The 25,658-nt window shown below is 42.6% G+C and overlaps 1 long non-coding RNA gene across 1 annotated transcript; it reads right to left on the reverse strand.

The window, feature by feature from the left end:
* Window positions 1-24,717: 24,717 nt before the first annotated feature.
* On the reverse strand, window positions 24,718-25,310 carry LOC139553132 (uncharacterized). The gene is made up of 3 exons (XR_011670604.1): window positions 25,212-25,310; window positions 24,914-25,017; window positions 24,718-24,804 (listed from the first exon to the last, which is right to left on the reverse strand). It is a non-coding gene; the product is annotated as an uncharacterized lncRNA (long non-coding RNA).
* Window positions 25,311-25,658: the final 348 nt, after the last annotated feature.

The raw sequence follows: 25,658 nt of genomic DNA on the forward strand, positions 1-25,658 counted from the left end.
CTGTATCACAATTCCAGTGGGTCAGAAGTTTACATACACTAAATTGACTGTGCCTTTAAACAGCTTGGAAAATTCCATTAAATGATGTCATGGCTTTAGAAGCTTCTGATAGGCTAATTGACATAATTTCAGTCAATTGGAGGTGTACCTGTGGATGTATTTCAAGGACTACCTTCAAACTCAGTGCCTCTTTGCTTGACATCATGGGAAAATCAAAAGAAATCAGCCAAGACCTCAGAAAAACAATTGTAGACCTTCACAAGTCTGATTCATCTTTGGGAGCAATTTCCAAATGCCTGAAGGTACCACGTTCATCTGTACAAACAATAGTACGCAAGTATAAACACCATGGGACCATGCAGCTGTCATACCGCCAAGGAAGGAGACGCGTTCTGTCTCCTAGAGATGAACATAATTTGGTACGAAAAGTGCAAATCAATCCCAGAACAACAGCAAAGGACCTTGTGAAGATGCAAGAGCAAACAGGTACAAAAGTATCTATATCCACAGTAAACAAGTCCTATATCGACATAACCTGAAAGGCCGCTCAGCAAGGAAGAAGCCACTGCTCCAAAACCGCGATAAAAAAGCCCCTTTCCCCTTACGGTATAGTCAAGTAAGTGATATGTACAGTTGAAGTCGGAAGTTTACATACACCTTAGGCAAATACATTTAAACTTAGTTTTTCACAATTCCTGACATTTAATCAGAGTAAAAATTCCCTGGCTTAGGATCACCACTTTATTTTAAGAATGTGAAATGTCAGAATAATAGTAGAGAGAATGGTTTATTTCAGCTTTTATTTCTTTCATCACATTCCCAGTGGGTCAGAAGTTTACACACACTCAATTAGTATTTGGTAGCATTGCCTTTAAATTGTTTAACTTGGGTCAAACATTTTGGATAGCCTTCCACAAGCTTCCCACAATAAGTTGGGTGAATTTTGGCCCATTCCTCCTGACAGAGCTGGTGTAACTGAGTCAAGTTTGCAGGCCTCCTTGCTCGCACAAGCTTTTTCAGTTCTGCCCACAAATTTTCTATGGAATTGAGGTCAGGGCTTTGTGATGCCCACTCCAATACCTTGACTGTGTTGTACTTAAGCCATTTTGCCACAACTTGGGAAGTATGCTTGGGGTCATTTTCCAATTGTAAGACCCATTTGCGACCAAGCTTTAACTTCCTTTAACTGATGTCTTGATGTTGCTTCAATATATCCACATCATTTTCCTACCTCATGAGGCTATCTATTTTGAGAAGTGCACCAGTCCCTCCTGCAGCAAAGCACCCCCACAACATAATGCTGCCAACCCCATGCTTCATGGTTGGGATGGTGTTCTTTGGCTTGCAAGCCTCCCCCTTTTTCCTCCAAACATAACAATCGTCATTATGGCCAAATAGTTATATTTTCGTTTCATCAAACCAGAGAACATTTCTCCAAAAAGTACAATCTTTGTCGCCATGTGCAGTTGCAAACCGTAGTCTGGCTTTTTTATGGCAGTTTTGGAGCAGTGGCTTCTTCCTTGCTGAGCGGCCTTTGAGGTTATGTCGATATAGGACTCGTTTTACTGTGGATATAGATACTTTTGTACCTGTTTCCTCCAGCATCTTCACAAGGTCCTTTGCTGTTGTTCTGGGATTGATTTGCATTTTTCTCACCAAAGTACACTCATCTCTGAGACAGAACGCATCTCCTTTCTGAGCAGTATGATGGCTGAGTGGTCACATGGTGTTTATACTTGCGTACTATTGTTTGTACAGATGAATGTGGTGCATTCAGGCGTTTGGAAATTGCTCCCAATGATGAACCAGACTTGTTGAGGTCTACAATTGTTTTTCTGAGGTCTTGGCTGATTTTGTTTGATTTTCCCATTATGTCAAGCAAAGAGGCACTGGGTTTGAAGGTTGGCCTTGAAATACATCCACAGGTACACCTCCAATTGACTCAAATTATGTCCATTTTTCTATCTGAAGCTTCTAAAGCCATGACATAATTTTCTGGAATTTTCCAAGCTGTTTAATGGCACAGTCAACTTAGTGTATGTAAACTTCTGACCCACTGGAATTGTGATACAGTGAGTTAAGTGAAATAATCTGTCTGTAAACAATTGTTGGAAAAATGACCTGTGTCATGCACAAAGTAGATGTCCTAACCGACTTCCCAAAACTATAGTTTGTTAACAAGAAATTTGTGGAGTGGTTGAAAAATGAGTTTTAATGACTCCAACCTAAGTGTATATAAACTTCCGACTTCAACTGTATGTGGTAGTTGTGGAGTAGGGGCCTGAGGGCATACAGTGTGTTGTGATATCTGCAATGTATTGTAATGTTTTTTAAATTGTATCAACTGCTTTAAATTTGCTGGACCCCAGGAAGAGTAGCTGTCGCTTTGGCAGCAGCTAATGGGGATCCATAATATATACAAATACCACGAGGCTACCTGCCCACCCCATCTTCCTAATATTGAGTTGAACACAGATCAGGGTTAGGGTTAGTGTGACATCAATATTGTGAGTTAAAACAAAGGCAAATAAACGTGATGGTCAACATAAATTCCAATGTATCCATTTTGACTGAACATGGATGTATGTTTCATGTTTCAAGGATTAAGTAGCTTGATGACAAGAAATGTGTTTCAGATAGTCCTTGGATGTCATTAAAGTTGTGTTTGTGTGTTCATTGCTACATGGATGATTCCACTAACATTTTAGTCATTTAGCAGATGCTCTTACAGGAGCAATTAGGGTTAAGTGCCTTGCTCAAGGGCACATTGACAGATGTTTCCTCTAGTTGGCTCAGAGATTCAAACCAGCAACCGTTTGGTTACCGGCCTAACAATCTTATCCGCTACGCTACCTGCTGCAACTATATTTATCTCTCGAAGTACCTGGAATCTTTCAGGTATGTGTTGCTCTTGCAATTCAATTCTAGAGAGAGGTAAATAACTTTTTGGGTTAAGCCATTGTATCAAATCAGTGGATAAAAACTATTATCACTCTTTTGAACATGGTTAGGGTAAAATAGCTTATTCTACCCTGCTATTGTATGTTACGTCTGATTTCCTGTTATTGAGATCTGTGACTACTAAAGGGGCAGAGATAGATAGTAGGTAGAGAAGGCTACTTACTGTATGAGCTCCAACTTGTCATTAACTGTTGAAATGGAGGTCCTCAAGCTTCTAAATAGAGCTTTTGCATGTAAAAGTATGTTTAAAAGCCTTCATTTACATTTTTAACAGCTCTTATGAAAAGCATCCATATATCCTGGAGTAATTCATTCCTGGCATGAAGAAGTCAGTAACGCTGCCAAAAGGTAACTGCCAAAATAAAGGAAACACCAACATAAAGTGTCATAATAGGGTGTTGGGCCACCACGAGCCGCCAGAACAGCAATGCGCCTTGGGATAGATTCTACACCATTCTTCCATGAGAAATTCCAGCTGTCTCAGGCGCCGCTCCAGAATCTCCCATAAGTGTTCAATTGAGTTGAGATCTGGTGACTGAGAGACAGACACACACTTTAAACCCGCCTATGCTCCTTTAAGACCCCTCTTTTAAAGTTGAGTCACTGACATCTCTTCCTCTAGCCATGGAAGGCAAAATAATGAGGAACTGGGCATTTTTAAACATGACCTTAAGCATGATGGGATGCTAATTGCTTAATTAACTCAGGGATCACACCTGTGTGGAAGCACCTGCTTTCAATATACTTTTTAATTTTGGCAATTACCTGTACTTCTGGGTTCCAATACTGGGGAAATTAGATGAGAAGAAGGTACTATAGTGCCACCTGGGTGTGTTTTGCAGTACTACTTCATGCAGATCTGTGACTACTTCATGCTGTGCTGCAAAATGATTTATGATTTATGCAATACCCTTACTATTTATGCAATATCCGCTGAGGAATCAATATTTACTGAGAGAGAGAGAGCACTACAGGCCTATCTGGACACTGTCTCGCTTCTGTGACCTTGTCTGTGATAAGATAGTTAGTCTGACCCCAATACCACTGCAGCATGCTGTACATGCCTACTGTAATATTCCTACACAATGTATCACTTTGACTTCAAGTGTACTCTCCATGAAAGAATCTCAACTCACAACCCCTTAATAGTTTACTATCAGGGCTTGGATAGACAGACACAGTTCAGTTATGTGTTGTTAATATATGATAGCCCTACACAGCCTGAACTGCGCACAGAACAACCACAACCCAGTCCAGTTCAGTGTTGTTCATCTACAGGAGACAACATGAACTGCACACTGAACCACAAGCCTCTAGGGTCAAGTCCTATTTCTCTAAGAGGCAGCAACATCATTGCTTTCTGTCCACATGTCAGCAGCATGGCGTGCTTGGTGTAGAGTATGTGACAACAATGCTAGATAGAGGTGATGTCATATGGCTGATGCCAGCAGCCGCCAGCAGAGATTGCATACATGTTTAGTATGTGTACAGTTGAAGTCGGAAGTTTACATACACCTTAGCCAAATATATTAAAAAACAGTTTTTCACAATTCCTGACATTTAATCCATGTAAAAATGCCCTGTCTTAGGTCAGGTAGGATCACCACTTTATTTTAAGAATGTGAAATGTCAGAAAAATAGTAGAGCGAATGATTAATTTCAGCTTTTATTTATTTCATCACATTCCCAGTGGGTCAGAAGTTTACCTACAATTAATTAGTATTTGGTAGCATTGCCTTTAAATTGTTGAACTTGGGTCAAACGTTTCGGGTGGCCTTCCACAAGCTTCCCACAATAAGTTGGGTTAATTTTGGCCCATTCCTCCTGACAGAGCTGGTGTAACTGAATCAGGTTTGTAGGCTTCCTTGCTCGCACACGCTTTTTCAGTTCTGCCCACACATTTTCTATGGAATTGAGGTCAGGGCTTTGTGACGGCCACTCCAATAGCTTGACTGTGTTGTACTTAAGCCATTTTGCCACAATTTGGAAGTATGCTTGGGGTCATTGTCCATTTGGAAGACCCATTTGTGACCAAGCTTCAAGACAATCCTGACTGATGTCTTGAGATGTTTCTTCGATATACAGTAATCCCTCGTTTATCGCGGGGGTTACGTTCCGAAAATGACCCGCGATAAGTGAAATCCGCGAAATAGAAAACTTCTTTTTTTTTTACAATTAGCAACTATTACATGTATACAAATACAGTGACTCACGTGTAGGCCGTTTCACTGCTCTTCAGACTGGGCCGCTGCATCCTGACTGCGCTCTGCAGTGTTCTCTTCTTCTGAAGCCCGCGGTGCAGGTGTGTTTGTTCGGGAGAAGAGCATAGTGATAGGCAGCTGTTGTCGCTCTTTTTTCTTCTTTGCAAAAAGATCCTTGTACACCGACATGCCACCATCGATTACGTTGGAGAACTGTAATGAACGGCTCATCAAAGGGTCCCATTCCTCAGCTACTCGCTTAAGTTCAGTGGCCATTCGCACCATGGTTGCTAAGCGACCAAGCGTTAGTCCTTCCTTCCTTCCTGGCCAACTTAATGTAAATTTGCCAAGCTGTTTTATGTACGTACACATAACTGCACGAGACGACAAAATGATAGCACAATTCGTAGCATGTTTTGATACAAGAAGCGGGAGTGAGTTTTTAGCGAATCAGAATGCAGAGCACAATGCACCAAAAAAAAATAAAAAATGCATTATGAAAATCCGCGAAATAGCGAATCCGCGATAAGTGAACCGCGAAGTGGCGAGGGATCACTGTATCCACATAATTTTCCAACCTCATGATGCCATCTATTTGTGAAGTGCACCAGTCCCTCCTGCAGCAAAGCACCCCCACAACATAATGCTGCCAACCCCATGCTTCATGGTTGGGATGGTGTTCTTTGGCTTGCAAGCCTCCCCCTTTTTCCTCCAAACATAACGATGGTCATTATGGCCAAACAGTTCTATGTTTGTTTCATCAGACCAGAGGACATTTCTCCAAAAAGAACGATCTTTGTCCCAATGTGCAGTTGCAAACTGTAGTCTGGCTTTTTTATCGCGGTTTTGGAGCAGTGGCTTCTTCCTTGCTGAGCGGCCTTTCAGGTTATGTCGATATAGGACTCGTTTTACTGTGGATATAGATACTTTTGTACCTGTTTCCTCCTGCATCTTCGCATGGTCCTTTGCTGTTGTTCTGGGATTGATTTGCATTTTTCATACCAAAGTACGTTCATCTCTAGGAGACAGAACGCATCTCCTTCCTGAGCGGTATGATGGCTACGTGGTCCCATGGTGTTTATACTTGCGTACTATTGTTTGTACAGATGAATGTGGTACCTTCGGGCGTTTGGAAATTGCTCCCAAGGATGCACCAGACTTGTGGAGGTCAACAATTGTTTTTCTGAGGTCTTTGCTGATTTCTTTTAATTTTCCCATGATGTCAAGCAAAGAGGCACTGAGTTTGAAGGTTGGCCTTGAAATACATCCACAGGTACACCTCCAATTGACTCAAATGATGTCCATTTTTGTGTCAGAAGCTTCAAAGCCATGACATCATTTTCTGGAATTTTCCAAGCTGTTTAATGGCACAGTCAACTCAGTGTATGTAAACTTCTGACCCACTGGAATTGTGATAAAGTGAATTATAAATGAAATAATCTGTCTGTAAACAATTGTTGGAAAAATTACTTGTGTCATGCACAAAGTAGATGTCCTAACCGACTTGCCAAAACTATAGTTTGTTATCAAGAAATTTGTGGAGTGGTTGAAAAAATTGTTTTAATGACTCCAACCTAAGTGTATGTAAACTTCCGACTTCAACTGTATGTGATCGCCGCGGAAATTGAACCCTTTGCCATTACTAGCACCACCATCTTGCCAACAAAGCCACACACAACCATTGTCTTGGAGGTTTGCATGGTGCTGAAGAATGGAGATGTTGTAATACGCTTCAAGCGGCCGCTAGCCTCTCTAACCACTCCCTTCATCAGCCTTATGCCCTCCTGCTTCACTCCCAGACAGGGTTAAATTCACAGCAGCCTGTCATTATAGATTGACATCAGTGTTGGACAGCTCATATTGTTGATGTCAGCTCATTCTGGGAAAGGGGATAAAAGTCAGGGGAGGAGGAGGGGGGTCAAGTGGGAAAGGGTGGTATTACTGTCTCAGAGAATGATGCTATTTTCTGACGGTAGACTTTAAGACGTAGCATCTGACATTGCACTTGTGATACCAGGAGACCATTGTAGCATACTGCAGGACAATCAGTCTTACACTTCTGGCAGTTGACATTACGTTATTATAACCCTGTTATGAAGTCTACAATGCTTAATATCCCCCCCATTTATTGTGGATCTTCAGTATAGCTATTATAACTATAGCTTTGACAGCAAAACACATAGTGCCTGCTTACAGAGATCAACAACAATATTTTCTACGTTTAGAATCACAGTAAAGAGTTTTAAATCCAACATTTTGCCCAGCAAATAAAATGTTATACAGGCAGTGTGTGTGTGTGTATGCATGTAAAATAAAATGTAAGGGTAAAGAACAGCTCATCCCAGAAACAGGACTGACATTCTTTCATTTAAGTGAGGTCCTGCGCCACTGCTTGAATGTCATTCAGCTCATGGTTCTGATTCAGCCCAGCATTTGGTCGGTCAGTGGGAGATATCAGTTTAAAATAGAGCTCTGGGATTCAAGCATTTACATTTTGAATCATTCCATTTCTCGCCATTGCCCGATATGTTGCTGAAATGACATGTTTAAAACCACATTTTTCACAAATGGACACAGTGCACAGAGGATACCTATTTGTGTAATGTAAGACACCCAACTGTTCCTTCTGAGCCACTCTCTCGTAAGCAAAATAGTAAATGCAGCTGGGTATAATGACCTGCCAAGATAAAGCAGTTAATTTGTGCTCTATATTATAAATGGTATGTCTATATTATAAACAGGATGCATATAAACCAACCATTATGCCCTTGTATGCCCCAAAATATATGATATAGCATATTCTTACTGATAGTATAAATGTTATTTGTTTGATCAAACATACGTTTTGTGAATGTTTTTTTAGGTTATGCATGTCTGTGACCATTTTTCCTATACCCCAGCCATTTAACTGGGCTCTAGAGAACTAGCAGACAAAAGGAGAGAAAGCGAGAGATGGAGAGAGAGAGAGGAGAACCCAGGATCACACATCTGTTCTAATGCTCCGTCCCCAGAGAGAGATGTCCCCATTCAGAGTTCAGCCCCAGAGGGATTGAAGGATGATGGGCCTTGTTGAAATCCGTATCTGAATCACAGCGGCTAGCTATACTACGTTGGTATTCCATGGCCTTTTTTCTGAGATTTACCCAGACAGCGATGTATAACGCGCCTTCCCCTGAGACATGCAGTCACTTTGTTTAGTTGGTTGGTCGATAAGTTGGGTGTCTGTTTGATTGCTCAGTTGCCATACTATAAGAGTCATTTTTAGTCTGATATACAGTAAGGCAGGTGCTCCATCCATGTGTCTAGTCCATTTGAAAACACTGCATCACCTGAGACATGTATTCAATCTGAATGATGGTTGATAAATTGTTGTCTGTTTAATCGTTCATTTGATACCCATAAGAGTAATCACCAGGATAATACAGGGACAGTAGGCGCTGTAGGTCAATTTGGAGTAATTGAATCACCCGAGACATGTTTCCAAGGTTGGTTGATAAATTGTTGTCTGTTTTATTGTTCATTTGCTACCCATAGAGTAAGAGTGATTACCCGTATGATACAGGTGCTCAGTGTGTCTACCAGGATAAGATGGATGTCCATTTGGAGAACAGTTTATTTAGCATTGGCATGTAATGAAGCGGCTATTCTGACTGTTCATCCATGCATTATCCTCCTCACACACAAATAAATAACTTCCTACCTTGACAGGAAAACATTTCATGTGTCTAAGAATTAATTAAAAAGTAAAATGTCCAATTTGGTTGTTATAAAAGTGTGGGAGACTGAGGCTGCATCCCAAATGGCATCGTATTCCCTATATACTGTAGTGCCCTACTTTTGACCAGGACCATTCGGGACACATCCTTAGACTGTTAAAGGGAATGACACATTCCTCCTCTCCCTCATTACAGCGACATCAGAGGCAGGAAACCTGAATGTGGCTCACGCTGCTATCTTAATTACCCATTCCAATTAATGTGTCCTTTACTCTAAGGACATCTGGGCCAGAGTAACACTAAAATGAGGGCTGTAAAGTAAAAAGCTGCTCCTCTTCTATTCTTACCTAGCTAGGCTGTGGTGGGAAAGTACATTTGAGTGAAGTGTGGCCATGACATTTTATTAAGCATCATTATGATGAATGATGCACACTGAATACCTTAGCAGCTCGTATTAATAATATTCCTCTTAAGGATCGGACCCTTTTGGGGGGCTTTTTCACCAAAAATTACATACCCAAATCTAATTGCCTGTAGCTCAGTACCTGACGCAAGGATATGCATATTATTGATACAATTTGAAAGGTAACACTTTGAAGTTTGTGGAAATGTGAAGTTAATGTAGGAGAATATAACACATTAGATCTGGTAAAAGATAATACAAACAAAAAAATGTGTTTTCTATATTTTTTTTTCAGCATCTTTGAAATGCAAGGGAAAGGCCATACATTGAAATAGGATTGGTGTAATTTAGATGTTGTCCACAAGATGGCAGGAGTGTGTGTGCAAAGTTTCAGACTGATCCAGTGAAGAATTACTTCACGTCACAATATTTTGTATCGAGACTGCCAGGAGTTTGCCCAAATGTACCGAATTGGTCAATTTATACATTTTCAAGTACATAACCATAGAGAACATACAAAAAAATGTTATGGTATTTTTTATTTTTTATTACACACTCCAAGAATGTCATACATAATGGTTCATTAGCTTCTCTACAGGGAGGGGGGGGCAGAGACAGCAGTGCGGTCAAACTGTAGAACCCAGTACTTACATTTGAATATAAAAATAGATTTTATCAAACAAAACTATGCTACATTTTATCTCTGGGACCCTCAGGGACAGGATTACTGAATGTAAGTACATTTTTGAGTTTCAGTGATAAAAGTGTTTTGTTGTTGTGCACTATCCTCAAACAATAACATGGTATTTTTTTTGCTCTAAAAGCTACTGTAAATTGGACACAGCAGTTAGATTAACAAGAATGTAAGCTTTCTGCCCATATAAGATATGTCTATGTCCTGGAATTGGCTGTAGTTTACAACGTCATTCTAGTCACATTCTTGTCCCGGTTTAGGGACACCGAATACCTTAACTAGATTGGTTTGAAATTAGCAGCTCATATTAAGAAGGTAAATGCTAGATACAGGAAGATGTACTGTCATGTCCTGAGGAATGACATGATGATTTTGACCTTGTCCATGGGAACATGCCAAATTGTATTTTCTTGCTTTTGCCAGGTGTTTGTCACTGGTTTGTTAGCTGTCACTATAAAAGCTCACTCATTAATTAAAGCTAGGTTAATCTTATCAGTCAGTTAATGTCTTCATGTAATGCAATGATTAGAGTTTAATCTATTACACTGATATGAGCATTGGTATTATGTAATTAAAGGTGTAAATTACTGTTAAATGACCCCTCTGCTCCACTCTTAGTGAGAGAGAACTCCTTGTGCTCACAATTCTGCACCACCTTTGATATGGACCAAGGAGCAGAGTATGGCTCCATCCCAAATGACACCATATTCCCTATATAGTGCACTACTTGTAGTACAACAAATGTAGTGCACTAAATAGAGAATAGGGTGCCATTTAGGACAATTCCTATGATTGGCCTCTCTATTGCCTCTTTTAGACAAAAAATGCACTGCCTTTCTTTACAACAGATAGATATATTTTAAACTAATGTAATATTTTTGTTTAATCTGTTCATGTAGCACACAGCTTATTTTCAGTATGTCAGACCAAGTAATTTACTATGCAAAAAATTCAAGGCCTTTCTCCTTTAATGGTACACTCTCAGGTTCATCTGTGATGTCTCTCATTAACTTTGAGAAAGCCATAGGAGCAGCTTACTATCGTCTCAATCCAAGGTAGTCAATATGAAGGTAATGAGCATGGCTTTAGTGTACGCACTACACAGAGGCCTGACAGCTGTAACAGATTAACAACTTCTCCAGATGAGTGCAAACCACTGAGTTCTCCATCCCCATTCTCAATAGGACGCTATCACTGTGACAGTGAATGGATAGAGGAGAGCATGGCAGTATGTGCAGAGAGACATTTGAGAAAGATTATACGACAATGAATGGTTGCAGAGTTATAACAGCTTCCATGGTATTATATCAACCAATCTGAACTTTATGCAAAGCGTGGCATTTGAAGTGATGAAATATGTGCTTGTAAGCGTGTGTGTGTGTGTGTGTGTGTGTGTGTGTGTGTGTGTGTGTGTGTGTGTGTGTGTGTGTGTGTGTGTGTGTGTGTGTGTGTGTGTGTGTGTGTGTGTGTGTGTGTGTGTGTGTGTGTGTGTGTACGCGCATGCGTGGGCTGTATGTACTGTATGTTCAGTATGTGTGTGTGTGGCTAGGTTGGTGGCTATAGCAATATTTAGACCGAGAAAAATCACTCCACTCAATCCCAGGCTGAACAGGAAGGAAATAACTAATGGCACAGAATCTCAAAGAAACCGTTTCTCTAATCTGAACTCTACCACAGACAATTATTGTATTCTAGATTAATGTTCACAACAGAGTGATTCTTAAGACATATTTCACAACCCAATGGGTGTTTTCGCAGACAAGTAAAACAGTCTTGACATAGTGTTTTTTTTAGATGTTTCAACTAAGAGAATGTGTTTTAAAGCCATGCTCTGGTAGAGTCAAGTCTCTTCTTCCTAGAAATGTTCCACCACAGATCAGAGTGTTTTTAGAGCCAAGCTGCAATACAAAGAGAATTTCCAGAGTCACACAGATTGCGTGGAGCTATAGGCTGTGAAGGGTCTCTCCCCCTTAAAGAGATTGGAGACTGGAAAAAGCTGTTTGTAGTCTATGACTGGGAGTGGGAGTTACAAGGTTATGTAAAGGAAAGGCTGTCATATACGGGACGATGTACAGTGCATTTGGGAAGTTTTCAGACGCCTTCACTTTTTCCATATTTTGTTATGTTACAGTCTTATTCTAAAATGGATTACATACTTTTCCCCCCAATCAATCAACACACAATACGCCATAATGACAAAGCAAAAACAGGTCCTCAGACATTTTTGCAAATGTATAAAAAAGAATTTTTAAATATCACATTTACATAAGTATTCAGACCCTTTACTCAGTACTTTGTTGAAGGACCTTTGGCAGCGATTACAGCCTTGAGTTGTCTTGGGTATGACGCTACAAGCTTGGCACAACTGTATTTGGGGAGTTTCTCACTTTCTTCGCTGCAGATCCTCTCAAGCTCTGTCAGGTTGGATGGGGAGTGTCGCAGCACTGCTATTTTCAGGTCTCTCTAGAGATGTTAAATCATGTTCAAGTCCGAGCTCTGGCTGGACCACTCAAGGACATTCATAGACCTGTCCCGAAGCCACTCCAGCATTGTCTTGGCTGTGTGCTTAGGGTCATTGTCCTGTTGGAAGGTGAACCTTCGCCCCAGTCTGAGGTCCAGAGCGCTCTGGAGCAGGTTTTCATCAAGGATCTCTCTGTACTTTGCTCCGTTCACCTTTCCCTCGATCTTGATTTAGTCTCCCAGTCCCTGCCGCTGAAAACATCCCAACAGCGTGATGCTGCCACAAACATGCTTCACCGTAGGGATGGTGCCATGTTTCCTCCAGACGTGATGCTTGGCATTCAGGCCAAAGAGTTCAATCTTGGATTCATCAGACCAGAGAATCTTGTTTCTCATGGTCTGAGAGTCCTTTAGGTGCCTTTAGGCAAACTCCAAGCGGGCTGTCATGTGCCTTTTACTGAGGAGTGGCTTCCGTCTGGCCATTCTACCATAAATATCGGGTTCTTGGTCGCCTCCCTGACCAAGGCCCTTCTTCCCGATTGCTAAGTTTGGCCGGGAGGCCAGCCCTAGGGAGAGTCTTCTTCCATTTAAGAATGATGGAGGCCACTGTGTTCTTGGGACCTTCAATGCTGCAGAATGTTTTTGTACCCTTCCCCAGATCTGTGCCTCAACACAATCCTGTCTTGGGGCTCTACGGACAATCCCTTCAACCTCATGGCTTGGGTTTTGCTTTGACATGCACTGTCAACTGTGGGACCTGATATAGACAGGTGTGTGCCTTTCCAAATGTCCAATCAATTGAATTTACCACAGGTGGACTCCAATCAAGTTGTAGAAACATCTCAAGGATGATCAATGTAAACAGGATGCACCTGAGCTCAATTTCGAATCTCATAGCAAAGGGTCTGTAAAAAAAAAAATATTACACATTTGCAAAAATTTCGAAAAACTTGTTTTCGCTTTGCCCTTATGGGGTATTGTGTTTAGATTGATGAGGGAAAAGAGGATAGAATCAATTTTAGAATAAGGCTGTAACGTAACAAAATGTGGAAAAAGTTAAGGGGTCTGAATACTTTCCAAATGCACTGTATGTGGTATGTAGCATGATCTGTGTGTTTGATGTATGTTAGAATGATCAGAAGTTGTGTATGTGACACACTCTGGAAAGACAGACAGACAGGTTGGAATTCCCATCATCCATCCGTCTGAAGCCTTCCTCTCTGTGGTGGTAAAAGTAAAGATACCTTGATAGAAAATCACTTCAAAGTGAAAGTTCATTAACTTGAGTTCATTAACACAATCCTTCACTCAGTGACAGTTCTGATAGTTACATGTAAATGTCGAAATAAAGGAAACACCAACATAAAGTGTCTTAATAGGGCGTTGGGCCACCACAAGCCAAAACAGCTTCAATGTGCCTTGGCATAGTTTGTGCAAATGTCTGGAACTCTATTGGAGGGATGAACACCATTATTCAACAAGAAAGTACATAATTTGGTGTTTTATTGATGGTGGTGGAAAACACTTTCTCAGGCGCCGCTCCAGAATCTCCCATAAATGTTCAGTTGGGTTGATATGTGGTGACTGATACGGCCATGGCATATGGTTTACATAGTTTTCATGCTCATCAAACCATTCAATGAACACTCGTGCTCTGTGGATGGAAGAATCATCATCCTATGTGGGCATATCCATGACAACCAAAATAATGGCATGCCCAGCATTTTTATACATGACCCTAAACATGATGGGATGTAAATTGCTTAATTAACTCAAGAACCACACCTGTGTGGAAGCAACTTCTTTAAATGTACTTTGTATCCCTCATTTACTCAAGTGTTTCCATTATTTTGGCAGTTACAGTACCCATAGATAGCCTCTATCACTATCAACACTCTCAAAATATTAATATAGGATGTGTAGTGTAGACTAGAGGTATGCAATTATGTATCTTCTAGTAAATGCACGTACCAGCTTTTAGTCTGTTTAATTTTAATCAGCGTGGCAGATTTGATGCCCTTCACATACAGTACCAGTCAAAAGTGTGGACACACTTACTCATTCCAGGGTTTTTCTTTATTTTTACTATTTTCTACATTGTAAAATAATAGTGAAGACATCAAAACTATGAAATAACACATATGAAATCATGTAGTAATCAAAAAAGTGTTAAACAAATCAAAATATATTTTAGATTTTAGATTCTTGCTTTGCACACTCTTGGCATTCTCTCAACCAGCTTCACCTGGAATGCTTTTCCAACAGTCTTGAAGGAGTTCCCACATATAATGAGCACTTGTTGACTGCTTTTCCTTCAATCTGCGGTCCAACTCATCCCAAACCATCTCGTCTTGAACACACACTTTTCATCCCCACAGCCTGGCCATATCATGTATCTGCTACAAATGAGATATACTCTGTTATGATACGCTGCTTTGACAATCCCCTCCATAAGTCACTCTTGGCAGCTCGTGGCTGTTTGCAGTGAGAGTGAATGGAGTTTATCGCTCAACTTATCAGCAGGCGTCCACTCTCCACTTTGCAGCCGGCAGGGGATTGTTGTGGTGTGTGAGTGTGTCAGTTTGACTCTCTCTCTCATGCACACATAAAAAATGGGGTTGGTGTCAAAAGCGTTACAATGTGTACAAAATCAGATAAGCCTTTCTCTGGAACACCCCATGACAAACAAAGTAGGTTAAGCCTAAGTATCCATGCAAATAAATATTGTATCATAATAATACATCATATGCAGACTCTTATCTTAGTCTTTAGATTCAGTCTTTATATTATCATTCAAAGCAGGCTACAACAGCCAATTATGGAAATAGATGAGAGGCCAGTGTGAAAGCATTCTTGGGGACCATCATTATTATTTCCTTGGAATGCACCATTTTGAACAGACATGGTTCAACTGCCGCAGTGGTGACTCCTGTTAGTCATGCACAGAGAGAGAGAGTCATGGGAGAATGGTGGAGCTGGAGCTGGAGCAGGAAAACTACTGTATGTCAGAGGATATGAGGACAGATTAGCCATTTTAAAGTAAAGCACATTGAAAAAGGTTCCACCTGAACTATTTAAACTGCTTGGAAGAACTGGATCAGTGACAGTAAATATGTCACAGCAGTTTCACAAGATGCAGACCAGGTCTGAGTTTTCATATAAGAGATGCAGAATGATACATGCAGAGTTAAAGCTGCAAATGACAGCATGTTGCAGTGGTGCATACTGTCTGTAAACAATCTATAATTAGTTTGTGACATAGTGCAGTAATTAACGAGGTTCAGGTGTCCTATCCTCTGCAAACCCAGTTACATTCTAATCTAAACAAATCCAGTGTATCCCACTTGCTTGGGGGGATAACTTTGTTGGCTCCTGTTTTCCTGCCTGTGCTAATGTTGTCATGAACAAATCTGAATTATCCATTCATCTGCATTTTTCATGGCCCAACACTAGCCTAGCAGGACACGCTAACGCAAACAAGCCTCCCCTCGGTTTCAGCTGGTTTATTTGGAACAAGATGCGATATGGTATTTAAACCCCGACACACACACACACACACACACGCACACGCACACACATGCACAAAGGCACGGATGCACGCCCCCACACGTGCACACACACGCACACACTCACAAACTCGTAAACACAATCATAAACAGACAGAGGGGATCTGCACTGCAGCTGTGGAAATGAATTATGTATTTTTGGGGTGGAAGGAATTGAAACTCAAAGAGACACATGAATTCCACACACAACTTAATGAATGTGAACAGGAGGGAAGTGGGGAGAACACATTATCTTACTCAGTGTGACTTTCCTTACCCTTCCCTTCCTAAACACACAGATTTACATAATGTACATACATTTACACACACGCACATACATAGTCAAAAACCTCCAGGGTCCCATCTCTCCAGCAGTGATACTCATTAACTGCTGTGTTAAGAGTGCTAACTGACAAGCTCTCCATCTATCCATCTTTCTCTCTCCAACTCTTTCTCTCATCACCTCTCCTTTCCATCTCTCCCACCACACATTTCTCCACCCCTCCCACCATCTTTCCCTCCTTCTCTCCATCAATCTCTCTGTGATCTGTGGACTGTAGAAACAGAGGAGGACTGGCCGCTCCGCTTGATACAGTCTCTCTCTATCTTTCTCTCTCCCCTCCCTCAATCTCTGTCTCCATCTCTCCTACCATCTCTTCCTGTGATCTGTAGGCTGTAGAGAGGAAGAATGGCCGCTCCACTTGCTACAAGCCTCTCTCTGTACCCTCCTCATTAATGAGAATCGCTCCTCTCCTTCCCACAATCCCCAGGAGTGTATCTATAAGAGCACAATTCTTCCTGCAGCTTGTTACTGGACAGCAAGGATGTTAAAGCTACATTGTGGGATTTAGGGAACTGTTCAGTGGTCTTTTCAATTCTTGAAATTTAGACATTGATTCTTGAAGAATATAACTTAGAAATGCCTCATGAGCTTAGCACTGTCTGTCTTTATTTTCCCATAATGGCAAAACAAACATAGATTGTTGAATTTAAAAAAAAATTGAAATATCACATTTACATAAGTATTCAGACCCTTTACTCAATACTTTGTTGAAGCACTTTTGGCAGCGATTACAGCCTTGAGTCTTCTTGGGTATGATGCTACAAACTTGGCACACCTGTATTTGGGGAATTCATCCCATTCTTCTCTGCAGATCCTCTCAAGCTCTGTCAGGTTGGATGGGAAGCGTTGCTGCACAGTTCTTTTCATGTTTCTCCAGAGATGTCCGATCGGGTTCAAGTCCGGCCTGTGGCTGGGCCACTCAAGGACGTTCAGAGACTTGTCTCGGAGCAATTTCTGCATTGTCTTGGCTGTGTGCTTAGGGTTGTTGTCCTGTTGGAAGGTGAACCTTCGCCCCAGTCCTGAGTGCTCTGGAGCAGCTTTTCATCAAGGATCTCTCTTTGTAATATGCTCCAATCATCTTTCCCTTGATCCTGACTAGTCTCCCAGTCCCTGCCGTTGAAAAACATCCCCACAGCATGATGCTGCCATCGCCATGCTTCACTGTATTTGTATTTATTATGGATCCAACGCAGCAGTTACTTTTCCTTCGGTCCAGCAAAATTAAGGCAGTTTTTACAATTTTAAAAACATCACGATACATTCACAGACCATGTGCCCTCAGGCACCTACTCCACCACTACCACATATGTACAGTACAAAATCCGTGTGTACGTGTGTGTATAGTGCGTATGCTATCGTGTGTGCGTATGCATGTGCATCTGTGCCTATGTTTGTGTTGCTTCACAGTCCCCGCTGTTCCATGAGGTGTTTTATTTATCTGTTTTTTAAATCTAATTTTACTGCTTGTGTGAGATACTTGATGTGGAATAGAGTTCCATGTAGTCATGGCTCTATTTAGTACTGTGTGCCTTCCATAGTCTGTTCTGGACTTGGGGACTGTGAAGAGACCTCTTGTGGCATGTCTTGTGGGGTATGCATGGCTGTCCGAGCTGTGTGCCAGTAGTTCAAACAGATAGCTCGGTGGATACAAGTAGTGATGAAGTCAATCTCTCCTCCACTTTGAGCCAGGAGAGATTGACATGCATATTATTAATATTAGCTCCCTGTATACGTCCAAGGGCCAGCCATGCTGCCCTGTTCTGAACCAATTACAATTTTCCTAAGTCCTTTTATACGGCACCTGACCACATGACTGAACAGTTAGTCCAGGTGCGACAAAACTAGGGCCTGTAGGACCTGCCTTGTTGACAGAGCTGTCAAGAATGTAGAGCAGTGCCTTATTATGGACATACTTCTCCCCATTTTAGCTACTGTTGTATCAATATGTTTTGACCATGACTGTTTACAATCCAGGGTAACTCCAAGCAGTTTAGTCACTTCAACTTGCTCAATTTCCACATTATTTATTACAAGATTTAGTTGAGATTAAGGGTTTAGTGAATGATTTGTCCCAAATACAATGCTTTTAGTTTTAGAAATATTTAGGATTAACTTACTCCTTGCCACACTCTGAAACTAACTGCAAGTCTTTGTTAAGTGTTGCAGTCATTTCAGTCGATGTAGTAGCAGACATGTATAGTGTTGAGTCATCCGCATACATAGACACTCTGGCTTTCCTCAGTCAGTGGAAATTGATTAGTAAAGATTGAAAAAAATAAAGGGCCTAGACAGCTGCCTTGGGGAATTCCTGATTCTACCTGGAATATGTTGGAGACGCTTACATTAAAGAACAACCTCTGTGTTCTGTTAGCCAGGTAACTCTTTATCCACAATATAGCAGGGGGTGTAAAGCCATAACACATAAGTTTTGCCAGCAGCAGACTATGATTGATAATGTCATAGGCCGCACTGAAGTGTAACAAAACAGCCCCCACAATATTTTTATCATCAATTTCTCTCAGCCAATCAAGTGCTGTGCTTGTTGAATGTCCTTCTCTATAACCGTGCCGAAAGTTTGTTGTCAATTCATTTACTGTAAAATAGCATTTCTATCTGGTCAAACACAAATTTTCCCAAAAGTTTACTAAGGGTTGGTAACAGGCTGATTGGTCGGCTATTTGAGCCAGTAAAGGGGGATTTACTATTCTTGGGTAGCAAAATGACTTTTGCTTCCCTCCAAGCCTGAGGGCACACTGTCACACCCTGATCTGTTTCACCTGTCCTTGTGCTTGTCTCTACCCCCTCCAAGTGTCACCCATCTTCCCCATTATCCCCTGGGTATTCATACCTGTGTTTTCTGTCTGACTATGCCAGTTCGTCTCGTTTGTCAAGTCAACCAGCGTGTTACTCCGTGCTCCTGCTTTTTCCTTTTCTCAGTTTTTTGCTAGTCCTCCCGGGTTTGACCCTTGCCTGCCTTGACTCTGAACCTGTCTGCCTGACTATACTGCCTGCCCTGACCTCGAGCCTGCCTGCCACTTTGTACCTCCTGGACTCTGACCTTGTTATGATCTTTTGCCTGTCCACGACCATTCTCTTGCCTGCCCCTTGGATTATAATAAATATCAGAGACTCGAACCATCTGCCTCCTGTGTCTGCATCTGGGTCTCGCCATGTGCCCCTATACACACACTTTCTAGTAGGCTTAAATTGAAGATGTGGCAAATAGGAGTGGCAATATCATCTGCTATAATCCTCAGTAATTTTCCATCCAAGTTGTCAGACCCCGGTGGCTTGTCAATGTTGATAGACAACAACAAATTTCACCTCTAAACACTAACTTTACATAATTTTAAATTAAAATGCTTGTCTTCCATAATTTGGTCAGTTATACTTGGATGTGTTGTGTTAGCACTTGTTGCTGGCATGTTATGCCTAAGTTTGCTAACCTTGCCAATGAAAAAATCATTAAAGTAGTTGGCAAAATGAGTTGGTTTTGTGATGAATGAGCCATCTGTTTTAATGAATGATGGAGCTGAGTTTGCCTTCCCAGAATTTCATTTAAGGTGCTCCAAAGCTTTTTACTATCATTCTTTATTTCATTTATCTTGGTTTCATAGCGGAGTTTCTTCTGCTTTTTATTCAGGACCTTATATAGACAGTTGTGTGCCTTTCCAAATCATGTCCAATCAATTGAATTTACCACAGGTGGAGTCAAGTTGTATAAACATCTCAAGGATGATCAATGGAAACAGGATGCACCTGAGCTCAGTTTCGAGTCTCATAGCAAACGGTCTGAATACTTATTGAACGGTATTTCTTTTATTTATTTTTTAATACATTTGTAAACATTTCTAAAAATCTGTTTTCACTTTGTCATTGTGGGGTATTGTGTGTAGATTGATGAGGAAAAACATGAATCCATTTTAGAAAAAGGCTGTAATGTAACAAAATGTGGAAAAAGTCAAGGGGTATGAATACTTTCAGAATGCGTTGTATATATATTTGTTCTTTCTGTCACGCAGAGATCCTTTAGAGATCCTTTAAATTCTCTATTTGGTAGGTCAGGGTGTGACTAGGGTGGGAATCCTATGTTTATATTTCTTTGTTGGCCGAGTATGGTTCCCAATCAGAGGCAGCTGTCTATCATTGTCTCTGATTTGGGATCATACTTAGGCAGCCCTTTTTCCCTCCTTCAGTTGTGGGATCTTGTCTTTTTGTGTTGCATGTGTTGCACTCATAGCTTTACGTTCGTTGAGTTGTTTGTTGTTTTTTGGTGGAACATTTCAAATTAAAAGAAAATGTACGCCAACCACGCTGCACCTTGGTCTTCATTTAACGACGGACGTAACAGAAGATCCCACCACCAACGGACCAAGCAGCATGTTTAGGAGGACTGGACCTGGGAGGAAATCCTGGCGGGAGCAGGAACCTGGACAAGGGCCGGGGAGTATCGCCGTCCGAAGGAAGAGATAGAGGCAGCGAAAGCGGAACGGCGACGATACGAGGAGATAGCTCAACGAAGCAAGTACGAGAGGCAATTTTTTGGGGGGGTGGCACACGGGGAGATTGGCGGAGTCAGGGTTCAGACCTGAGCCAACTCCCCGTGCTTACCGTGGGGAGCGTGTGACTGGTCAGGCACCGTGTTATGCGGTGGTGCGCACGGTGTCTCCAGTGAGCATTCATAGGCCGTTGCGCTCTGTGCCAGCGCCCCGCATTTGCCGGGCGGAAGTGGGCATCCAGCCAGGACGGGTTGTGCCAGCTCTACGCTCGAGACCTCCAGTGCGCCTCCACGGCCCAGTGTATCCGGTGCCTGCTCCACGTACCAGGCCTCCAGTATGTTTCGCCCAGCCTGGTAAGCCCTGTGGCAACTCCACACACCAGGCTTCCAGTGCATCTCCCCAGTCCGGTGAGACCTGTTCCGGTTCCACGTACCAGGCCTCCAGTATGTCTCCCCAGCCTGGTAAGCCCTGTGGCAGCTCCACGCACCAGGCTTCCAGTACGTCTCCTCAGTCCGGTGAGACCTGTTCCGGCTCTAAGTACGAAGCCTCTAGTGATGATCCATGGCACGAAGCCTCCAGTGATGATCCATGGCCCGAAGCCTGTAGTGATGATCCATGGCACGAAGCCTCCAGTGATAATCCATGGCCCGGAGCCTCCAGTGATGATCCATGGCACGAAGCCTCCAGTGATGATCCATGGCCCGGAGCCTGGGGTGATGATCCATGGCACGAAGCCTCCGGTGATAATCCATGGCCCGGAGCCTCCAGTGATAATCCATGGCACTAAGCCTCCAGCGATGATCCATGGCACGGAGCCCGCAGCGAAAATCCAGGGCACGGAGCCCCCAGCGAAGGTCCCCTGTCCGGAGCCTCCGGCGAAGGTCCCCTGTCCGGAGCCCCCGGCGACGGTCCCCAGTCCGGAGCCTCCGGCGACGGTCCCCAGTCCGGAGCCTCCGGCGACGGTCCCCAGTCCGGAGCCTCCGGCGACGGTCCGCAGTCCGGAGTCTCCGGCGACGGTCCGCAGTCCGGAGTCTCCGGCGACGGTCCGCAGTCCGGAGTCTCCGGCGACGGTCCGCAGTCCGGAGTCTCCGGCGACGGTCCGCAGTCCGGAGTCTCCGGCGACGGTCCGCAGTCCGGAGTCTAAGGCGACGGTCCCCAGTCCGGAGTCTCCGGCGACGGTCCGCAGTCCGGAGTCTCCGGCGACGGTCCGCAGTCCGGAGTCTCCGGCGACGGTCCGCAGTCCGGAGTCTCCGGCGACGGTCCGCAGTCCGGAGTCTCCGGCGACGAGCTGCAGTCCAGAGCCTCCGGCGGGGGTTCCCAGTCCGGAGCTTCCTGCGACGATCTGCAGTCCGGAGCCTCTAGCGGGGGTTCCCAGTCCGGAGCTTCCTGCGACGATCTGCAGTCCGGAGCCTCTAGCGGTGGTTCCCAGTTCAGAGCCTCCGGCGATGATCCACGGTCCGGTTCCTCCGGCAACAATTCACAGTCCGGAGTCTCCGGCGACGATCCACGGTCCGGTTCCACAGAAGCGGTGGGATCAGCGCAGGGAGCGGGGGCTACGTCCCTAACCGGAGCCGCCACCGAGGGTAGATGCCCACCCGGACCCTCCCCTATAGGTTCAGGTTTGCGTCCGGGAGTCCGCACCTTTGGGGGGGGGGGGGTACTGTCACGCCCTGACCTGAGATATCTCTGTTTTCTTTATATTTTGGTTAGGTCAGGGTGTGACTAGGGTGGTTACGTGAGTTTTTGTATTGTCTAGGGTTTTTGTAGGTCTAGGTATTTGTATGTCTATGGTGGCCTGATATGGTTCCCAATCAGAGGCAGCTGTTTATCGTTGTCTCTGATTGGGGATCATATTTAGGTAGACATTTGCCTTTTGGTGTTTGTGGGTTCTTGTTCTATGTTTAGTTGCCTTTTCTGCACTACTCATATTAGCTTCACGGTTCGTTTTGTTATTTTGTTCGTTTGTTCAGTGTTCGTTCTTATAATAAAGAAGAATGTACGCTTACCACGCTGCGCCTTGGTCTCCTCCTTACAACGGCCGTGACACATCACCCCCCAAAAAAAGTGAATTTCCTTACTGTGATTGTTTTCAATTGAATTAAACAAAAATAGCTTCTTAACAAATAGCAAATTCCCACACAATAATTTTGCGAAGACTGTCTGGGAGGGGTTTAAGTGGGAAGGGGAAAACTGAAAATTCGCTGTTATTGTCAGAGAGGTTTGGAACTCTCTTTCTTATTGCCTTGGTCTACTAATTTACCACAAGGTGATGTGACAATGGAAGGCCAAAATCCCTCCCACCAAAACAGGCAGAAATTTCAGGTGGTCTTTTCAAACAGCTCTTACACTCAAAAGGCATTATCATAATTTTCACAATTCCACAGTATTATTCCAACCTCATAGTGTGGAAGTATATATAAAACACAGGAAATCATATTTTTGACTGCACTGGGCCTTTAATATATGTGTTTTTGCATCAAACCAAATCAAATGTTATTTGTGACGTTTTGTAAACAACAGGTGTAGACTAAAAGTGAAATGTTTACTTACGGGCCTGTCATGCCAAATAACGTCCTCCAGCCAAATAGTGTCCCCCTCTACGTTACAATGGGATTCGATAAACTATTAGCGTCCTTTGCTATATCAACGCTGTGATGACCTAATGAGTAGAACTTTGGAGATCATTACAGCCTAAATGACGTTATGTTCATAATCGCTATGCAAACAAGGCTGATTTCCACGACAATTTCGCTGTTTAAACAAGTTTTGTTTAGCTAATAAAATGAAAACATTAATTCAAACTACTTTTGGGTACCTTGTTAACATTACAATATGAAATTAATGTCTTAAACATTGCTACGTTTCAGAAATGGCAATAAAAATGTGTAATCTGCTTGACACATTAATGTTACTTACTTTACCGATCACTAAGTCAGCTTATTTCCTCTCCAATCATATGCAAATCTGTTTGATTCATACACTGGCTCGTCTGGCTGTCATGTTTTTATTTTAACCTGCCCGTCCCTTATTGACACTGAAATAATATAATTTCAGTAGTCCTCTATTATGATAAAAACAATTATATCTCATATAGTTCATTAGTACACCCGTGTGGTTGAATATACTGTATATGTAGCTATTGTAGGTCCTAGGATACAACAATGAATAATGTGGAGCAAATAAATGCAATCAAAGGATAACTTACAATAATGAACACCTTGTGAAACAGCTGTGAAAACCAACCTGCCAATATTTAAGATTTTAATACATAAACTTTTATCATTTTTCGTACAATTGTGTCATTCATTTATTTCACAGATTTTTGTGCATTCACATGGCAATCATATACTAAAATAATGAATTCTGGTGTTTGGAATATAGAGGAGGTGGTTGCGAGGTTCTACCTGTCACTTGTTCTCAACAAGCAGCCAGTCTCAGAAGGGGGACTTGAAGAGGGACACTGCAAAGTCCAGGCACTGCTGCTCTCTTTGTTCTGAGTGTTTGCAGTGCTAGTGTTTTTAGTTCCTCTGTGTATCTCACGTATTATGTGCCCGGTATGATATAGCAAGAATACTTTCTTAACGGATAATGACAACATGACAACAGTAGCTGTAGATGATGTAATGAAAAGTTGGAGGGTGGTTGGTAATGGAGGACATCCGGTGGATCCACGTCTGGGTGTTGGGCAGAAGCCCTAGGTCCTGGAGAACAGGAGCAGAGTAAAGGGAACAGGGTAGGAGGCAGCGACGTAAACAAGCAAACACACAGGTTACACTTTATTGTGAGAAAATGTGATGGATTAGTGCAGTGTTATAAAATGGGAGATATGTACAGTTCAACACTTTTGGAAGGTATAGCCTACCTCAAGCTGGTCCAACTCCAACTCAGAGAATCAGACTGATCCAAACTCAAGGATACCTCCTTGGGGGCAGGTGTTGAAGATGTCCACCATCGCCTTGGAGGTGGCCTCGCTAGTCTCGTCCTTGATGGGTATCATACAAAACGAAAATCTATTTTTTGGTTCCAATCACCCGTTTTAATGGGTTACAGGAGGGAATTTAGAGTTAAGCACATACTCTTCCTTTACTGACCTTAATGGGTATTGCCTTCACCCACTTGGTAAAGTGATCGGTCTCCGTCAGACACCAGCTGTTGCCATTCCTGGATTTCATGAAGGGTTCGATGAGGTCCACCCCTAACATTTAAAGTGTTAGAGAGAAGATTACTTTATGCTTACCTGTATCTGTGTCATACAGTATGCAGATGTTCATATTTGTAAGGATACTGACACACACACACACATTCTATAATATTGAACTCTGCTGTGGTCAAATAAAGAAACCATTACCAAACAAATTATCAGGGCAAAATTTGAATTGGGACACTTACCGATCATGTGCGATGATAAAACAACTTTGATGGGTTTCAACTCCTGCGCCACAGTCGTCACCCTCTCAAACTTTTGTCAGGCTCAACAGGGTACTGACCTTTTAAGCAAAAAGTGACAAATTGAAACATTGTGTGCGCTCCGATATGACATTAATTGAAATCATAATAATTTCAGAAATAATAGAATGTGATTGATAAACAAAAGGTTATTTCACTTGCCCAGCTGTCCACCTCCTTGACAATTCCCCATCAGAAGAAGCGTAGGTTGATTTTGCCAATCATGCGCTTCACTCCGAAATGACCAGCATGCACCTCAGTCAACATCGCCTCCTTAGTAAAAATCACCCTCTTGTGTGGCTGGCCATCCTTCCCACGTAGGTAGATATGATTGCCTAACAAGTTGGAAGAGAAGAGTTGCTGAAATACGCAAGTCTAAGTACAATTGCA

The sequence above is a fragment of the Salvelinus alpinus genome, chromosome 25, assembly GCF_045679555.1.
Source record: "Salvelinus alpinus chromosome 25, SLU_Salpinus.1, whole genome shotgun sequence".
In the NCBI taxonomy this organism is placed as follows: Eukaryota; Metazoa; Chordata; class Actinopteri; order Salmoniformes; family Salmonidae; genus Salvelinus; species Salvelinus alpinus.